Source organism: Chinchilla lanigera, unplaced genomic scaffold (genome assembly GCF_000276665.1).
Source record: "Chinchilla lanigera isolate Chin_1 unplaced genomic scaffold, ChiLan1.0 scaffold00076, whole genome shotgun sequence".
NCBI lineage: Eukaryota > Metazoa > Chordata > Mammalia > Rodentia > Chinchillidae > Chinchilla > Chinchilla lanigera.
Window position 1 is genome coordinate 2265510 of NW_004955477.1, and position 7663 is coordinate 2273172.

Genomic DNA, 7663 nt, shown 5'->3' on the forward strand with positions numbered 1-7663 from the left:
TTCCTAACACTAATAGCGATGACACTGGAGGAAGGAAAGGCAGGGAAACAGACCATGAATGTTTCGGGAGGCAAAAGAGAAGCAGCTGAGGCCTCCACTGTCCAGGTGAGGACTGCATGCTACCCATGCACACTGGAGCTATGCAAGTTGTGTCATATCACAGATTCAGTTGTGTTCTTTTATTTCCATTTAAAACTGGCATTATAACAAATAGCAAATAAATACATGAGAAAATGTTCAACATCATTAGTCATTCGAGAAATGCAAATTAAAACAACATTGAGATTCCACCTTACCCCAGTAAGAATGGCTAGCATTAAGAAATCAACCAATAACAAATGCTGGCGAGGCTGTGGAGAAAGAGGAACCCTTCTCCACTGCTGGTGGGAATGCAGACTGGTGAAACCACTGTGGAAATCAGTTTGGAGATTCCTCCGAAAACTAGGTCTAGAGGTCCCATTCAATCCAGCTATTCCCCTGCTGGGTATTTTCCCAGAAGATCTAAAAACATCATATCACAGCAATATATGTGCACCTCTGTTCACAGCAGCACAATTTGTAATTACTAAATTGTGGAAGCAACCCAAATGTCCATCCACCGAGGATTGGATAAGAAAATTCTGGTACTTTTATAGAATGGAGTATTACTCAGCTATAAAGAAAGATAAACTTGAGGCCTTTATAGGTAAATGGTCACAACTAGAGACCATACTCATAAGTGAAATAAATCAGACCTGCATGTGCAAGCACTGCATTGTCTCACTAGTGTAAAACTTGAAAGAGTTAATTTAAACTAGGAGGCATGATAGACATTGTCAAATGATAGGAAAACCCTCAAGGGTAAAGGGCAACTGGAATGTGGGAAAAGAGAAGGGAAAGAAGGAGAAATTTTGTATGTATGTATATACAGGATAGTTAACATAGTTGATCTACTGTCTCCTATTTCTTTGCTGAAAGAAACTGTTAATGAGTCCTTGATTGATCAATATTGCATGTCTCTGTTTTCATGAGAAACCACTTTGAAGATATCAATATGTAATACAAGAAGCATTGTTAATTTCCCACCACTTTGTTTGTAGCTCTGTATTGTCCATACTGTTCTTTTGCTATTTTGTAAAAGGTTGTCTGTCTGTTAATGTTTTCCTCCTTTTATTTTTAAATTAAAAAAATAAAAATAAAACTGGCTTTATATAATATAGAGCTAAATAGTAAACTCCAAGTGATAATTTAAATTTTTGGTCTTTCTTTATTCAGAACACCATTAAATAGAAAATAATAAATACCATAAGAGAGAGAATGAAAGAAAAGCTCCATGCAGTAAGTCCCTGACTTATGAACATTCGCTTTTTGAACTTTCACAAATATGAATAGACCTTGCATTATGAACATTCATAGACGCAAGCAAATCATGAAAGTAGCTCACGTGTCTGCCGGTCACTGTCACAGTTGTGCTGCTGTGTGCTTACTACACAATATGATAGTGTACAGCAGTGCAGGGCTCGGTCAGAGTTCAGGATGACCAGAAGCAAGAGGAAAAGCAGTGGCAACGTGGAGGAGGCTGCTAGGAAGCGCAAAATGATAACCATGGAAACAAAAGGGAAAATACTGTATTTGTATCAAAGGAGTACAAAACTCACTTTTTCACACTTATGAACGAATCTAACTTACAAATATTCTCCCAGAATGGAACGCCTTCTTAAGTCAGGGACTTGCTGCATTTGGGAGCTTTAAATGTACTTTTTCCTGCTTTTTGAACAGGAGATCCACCTCTTTTTATTTGCACTGAGCCTGAAAATTACATTGCCATCCCTACCTGACCAATTCATCCTTCAAGGGTCTACTTAGATGCCATCTCTTCTAAGAAGCCCTCTCTGATTCCAGAAAGGATCAGCACCCCTCCCACCACTAAGCTATAATCATCCATCCAGTTGGCTGGCCATGAATCCCAGAACAGAGTTTGCAGATTTAAAGTCCTCCAGAGCTTTGTGCCTGCTCTCACAGCCCAGCACACAAAAGGCCCAACTTCCTAGCTTGATGAATGAATAAACAAAAAGAAAGTATGATATATCAAAGGCTTCTTTCAACATTTCACGTATATTGAGTGATAGACTGAATGAGTGACAGCAGCAAGGCCCTCCACATGCGCACATGTGTGCCCCAAACCCCAGACTCTCACTATGGTATCTTTCTGCCTCTTCTCCACCACAGTGCCCTGAGGTGTGGATGTATATGCTGACCAGATGACAGGTTCTGTGAGGGCAGGAGCCCAAGTGTAGCCAAGGCTTATGCACAAAATCTGTGCTCATTGCTGTTGATGCAGGAGGTCATGAAAAACGGATCTAAGAGAAGTCCATCTGCTGGAGATGATCTGCACCCTCGCTTGTCCATTTCAAAACCAGCTCAAGTCATCCCTCTCTTCAGGGTGTACAGGCGTTAGGAAGAGGAATAAGAGGAAGAGAAAGAAGGAATAGGAAGAGAAAGAAGAGCTAGAGGAGAAAGAGAAGGAAGGGGAAAGGGCAAGGAGGAGAACAGGAGGAGGAAGAAGAAGGTCTTATTATTCTTTAAAATACTTTGGGGAAATGTTAATGTCATACTTCACCAGATTAAGACCTAGGAAAACAGAGAAACAGCAAGTGGCAAGGCTAACCTCAGGTGCAGACAGCCCACAGTGGTCTCAGGTACAGTTCAGTGATACACACAGACCAGGCTGGCTCCCAGGTCCACAGTCACCCTTCCCAGATATGGTTCTGTTTATCTTTAGGACTTTCTCCTTGCTATGACTGTGTGTAGCAAGCACAGCACATCTCCTAGCTGCTGACTCACAAATCCCCTTCCTCCTGGGCACACAGAAAGACCACACCTCCCAGGCTCCCTTGCAGTTAACTTGAGGCCATATGCCTGGGTCTTGACCAAAAAGATGTTGACAAAAGTGATGTGTGCCTCTTACAAGAGTGCCCACAAAGTCTTATACATAGTTGTCTATGGTAACCCCAGAGATCATGTGTAGAGAAAAAGTAATGTTACAGATGGAAGGACCCTAGATCCCCAAGTCACTGCTTGAAGTACCACTGCCCAACCCACTGTAACATGAGTGAGAAATAAATCTTTATTGTGTTTACTCATTAACTTTGGAGGGAGGTGTTAGTTATAAAATCTAACATGATCTATCCTGATGAATACAGAGTAGAAATGCTTTCTTACTGAAAAGCCAACAAAAGTGGTACAAACAAAACTAAAGTTTTTGTGCATAACAAAAAGTCTGGGAATAGGCGATCCAAATGGATTAGCTCCTCAAGAGAACTATCCATCTTTATACTCAGCACAAATGGTTTCCATGATTCTGGCATTCCATCTTCATCCCAGATAGGACGAAAGAGAATATAGCCAAAGACTGAAGGCCAGCCAAATCTATCCTTCCCAGCCAACTTTGACTGGTGTTGCAAGACCATAGGCACCAATAACTGACCAGTGAGAGTGGTATTGTCATGTCTGCCTAATGTTATCACAGTTCATCCCCTAGGCTGGGCTTGGGGCTCACCTTCCCCAAGATCAGTACTCTACACAGCTGCTTGTGCAAGACAGGGAGGCCTCTCCAGTGTCTGGCCTTCTAGATCCTTCTATAAAATCCTTTTTCCAGAAAGGGATGCATGGGACAAAGATAGTATTCTTGGCTAGATCCTTTAGCTTTCACATCTCTGGGTCTCGGCTCGGGTGACCCCAGAACTCCATCTCACCATCTGGTCTGGGGGAGGAGGGCACGGCTCACACAGAGTAAAGCAGCATAACTGGCTGGTGATCACCCAGATGACAGCATAATAAGTCACATTGAAGGATAGAGCTTTTCCAGACCCTGGCCCTGCAGGGTGGCTCCTCTATCTGCTAGGACCCACTGCCTACCTTCCATGACCACTGGAAATCAGTAGTGCTATGGAAAAATGAACTACTGAATGCTTGCAAAGGAGCAGCAAAATGGGCTTGAATGCGGGCTGCCTGCAGGAGAGGGAACAACAGTTCAGGATTGGGAAGGATTGCAGGATTGGGAAGCAAACTGGCAATAAGCAGCCTTAAATATATTCAGACCCTTTGATCTAATAATTCCATTTCTGAGAATGTCTACAAAGGACATAATTTGAATACTGAAAAACCTTTATGCACCAAGGTATTCCTGGCAGAATTGTTTATAATAGTGAAAACCTTAGAAATACCCAAAGTAAGCAGGCAGTGGAGAACAGCAATTGAAATATATATTCAATTATATATGAATATATATGAGAGAAAATATATCCTGGGAAGTGGAGGTGACATAGATAGATGGATAGATAGATAAATACATGGTGGATACGTGGATGGGTTTCACTCATTGAACAGTATGCATTCATAAAATACAATGATTGTGAAGGATTTATTATGGGAAAATGTGCTTGGATAGAGACACAAGTTAAAATAATGGGCACAATGTGATTACTAGTCTATGAAAAAGACTGAAATGCAACGCTCCAAATGTAACCATGAATGGTGAAAACATGGATGATTTTTGTTCCTTTTTTCTACTTTATGCATTTAAAATTTTTCTTTTATAAGCATCACTGTTTTTATAATAAAAACTATTCAGAAAAATACGAGAGTTGCTAGGTGAGCATGGAAATTGGATGGAGTTAAGGGACAGTTTGTTCAGCTGGGGCAGCATTTAGAGAAGTCACCCTGCCCTGTTCTGGGCTGTTGCTCTGGTGACCACAGTCCCTGGGTGGCCAAATTCAGAATCTCCGCCCTCAGCCCCAGCCTCTCCCACAAGAGCCAGCTTCTCTGTCTGGAACTCCAGCTGACCAAGGTCCCTACCACACATCAGGCTTCAGCTGTGACACAGCATGACTTTCTACAGGTACGGTCAGTTTGGTCGCCTTGACTCATGGTCAAACTCAGCCATTTCTCCAGCTCCAAACCATCCCTTAGGGCATTCTGCCTGCAGACAGAGACTACCCTGTTGGGTTGACTTTGGTCATTCTGTTCTGCCTTTGGCTGGATTCACCCCAAATTCTGGGGCAATATATTGAAGTCTCCTATATACCAGCAAGGAAAAGCTCAAAATTCCCTTTTATCTTCAATTCACAGTTAAATTGCAAGATTCATCCATGGCTATGCTGCCTGCTGTTACTCAATTTTACTGTTCTGTAATACCCAAATGTGTAAGTATACACAATTGATTTGTCTATTTATCTATATCTGTTGATGGGATTTCGGCTGTTTCCTATGTTTTGATACTAGGAGTAGCACTGCCTCAAATATTCCTCTCCACACTTAGGCAGGAGCTGTGTGCATTGTAAGGTTTGTGAAGGTCAACTTTATAATGCCAAACTATTTTCCAAAAGAGCAATGCAATTTTGAGAGGAGGGGAAAAAAGGGGGGGGGAGCCCAAAAAGATTACAAAATTCTCTGCATATCTTCTGGGTTTTTTTTTTTGGGGAAACCTAAAATTGTTCTTTAAAAAAAGTCTGTTTAAAAAAAAAAAAAAAAAAAAAAAACACACACACAAGCAATGCATTCTGGGAAAGCAGCGGCACCAGATTCAAGATGGCGGCCAGCCGGAGGCTGATGAAGGAGCTTGAAGAGATCCGCAAATGTGGAATGAAGAACTTCTGTAACATCCAGGTTGATGAAACTAATTTATTGACTTGGCAAGGGCTTATTGTTCCTGACAACCCTCCATATGATAAGGGGGCCTTTAGAATTGAAATCAACTTTCCAGCAGAGTACCCATTCAAACCACCGAAGATCACATTTAAAACAAAGATCTATCACCCAAACATTGATGAAAAAGGGCAAGTTTGCCTGCCGGTAATCAGTGCTGAGAACTGGAAGCCACCGACCAAGACCGACCAAGTAATCCAGTCCCTCATAGCACTGGTGAACGACCCCCAGCCCGAGCACCCTCTCCGAGCTGACCTAGCTGAAGAATACTCTAAGGACCGGAAAAGATTCTGTAAGAATGCTGAAGAATTTACAAAGAAATATGGGGAAAAGCGACCTGTGGACTAAAATCTGCCACAAATGATTCCGGCAAGTGTGAGCAGGGACCTCGAGCAGCGCCTTCAGGACTTCAACCCGGCAAAGCAGGACTCTGGAAAATTGACACGCGCCACTGCCTGGCGTTCACTTGTGGCAGTTACTAACTTTCTACAGTTTTCTTAATCAAAAGTGATCTGGTAACCTGTAAAGAAAGGATTAAAAATTTCAGATATTTTAGTTCTGCTTTCCTTGTTTTAAAACCACTGCTTCGATCAAACAAAAAAACACAAAACCTTACACAAGCCGGGCATAGAGGCATACGCATATAACCCCAGCAGTGAAGGAGACTGAGGCAGGGGGATGGCAAGTCCAAGCCTCCCTGGGCTATTTAGCAAGCCCCTGTTCTCAAAATAAAAAAAAATAATAAGGACTAAGGGCAGAGCTCATGGTAGAAAGGCTCTGGGTTGGATACCTAGTACCACAACAAAACTGGGGGAAATACACTGAGGTGTGATCGAATAAGAACCAAAGGGGAAAAAAAAAAAAAAAAAAAAAAAAAAAAACCCAAGGGAACGATAAACGCAAAGTTTAGGGGAGCCTGCTGCATTGGGCTGGGGGGAGGGCTCTGGATGGGGGTGTGCTCAGTTATGATCAGTGGTCCATCTCTCTCCTTGGGTGGGACTCACTGGTGTTTATTAAGGAAGGGAGGGAGGAGAAAGGGAGGGAAGCATCATAAACAAGGGTTTTGCATAATCCAGCTCCATAGGCTGAGGCTGTTAACATCAGGAGAGGGATCTGAAAGGCATCCGTGCTGGCTCTAAAAGAGGAAGAGTTTTGTCAGGCATGCAGCATTGGTGCACGGCAAAACCGGACACCCCAGAGAACAGACCAGACCAGCACAGTCAAACCATATTACCCAAATAGGGAGTCTGACTCCAACCTTCATGCAGCCACACTGCTTGGATTAGATCCACTTCTGCCATCACTGAGCTCCTTGTAAGCTCTGTGCTCTCTCCAAAACTCAGTGCTCTCATCTGTAAAATGGGCAGGTGGGGCTTAAATTAGGTAGTGCTATAAAATGCTTAGACAAGGGAAGTGCCTCATAGAGGATGCACTGAGCACATGTCTGCTATTACTCCCCACTGTGTGTGTGTATGTGTTGTGCATGAATTATTGATGTGTGTGTATTTTTCCATCCCCAAGGTCTTGCACCTTCCCAGGACCCTGTTGTCTGGGCCAGAATGCAGCAGACTGAAGCCCCGGGTGTGGTCTCAGACCCCAAGCCTTTCCCCTGCAACACCAGCACACTCCAGGGCCCACCACCCTTCCTCCTCCAGAATCATTGCTCTGCTCTCAGTGCCACTTCTCAAGCCTGTTCCTTCCCTGAGCTGCCTCCACTCGGGTCTCAGCACCCATCACCCAGGCCTTCTTGGCCCCTCCACCTGCTAGTGCCAGCCTCCTGCCTCCAGCTACCTTCTTTCTCGGTTCTGAGTCTGCCCACATCAAGCCCTGCTCAGGACCTTTGGAGCCCCCAATGTCCCTGTGCAAAGAAACCCTATTGCTTCGATGTAGCTGGTGCTCAAGATCCAGCTTCCCCAGTGTAACCTACCCCAGAGGGTAGCCAAAGTCCTGCCCCCTGCTCCCTGACATGCCCACCTCC

The 7663-nt window shown here is 43.6% G+C and overlaps 1 pseudogene; it reads left to right on the forward strand.

Moving 5' to 3' along the window:
- The first annotated feature begins 5552 nt into the window (after positions 1-5552).
- Positions 5553-6240, forward strand: LOC102029509 (annotated as a pseudogene).
- Positions 6241-7663: the final 1423 nt, after the last annotated feature.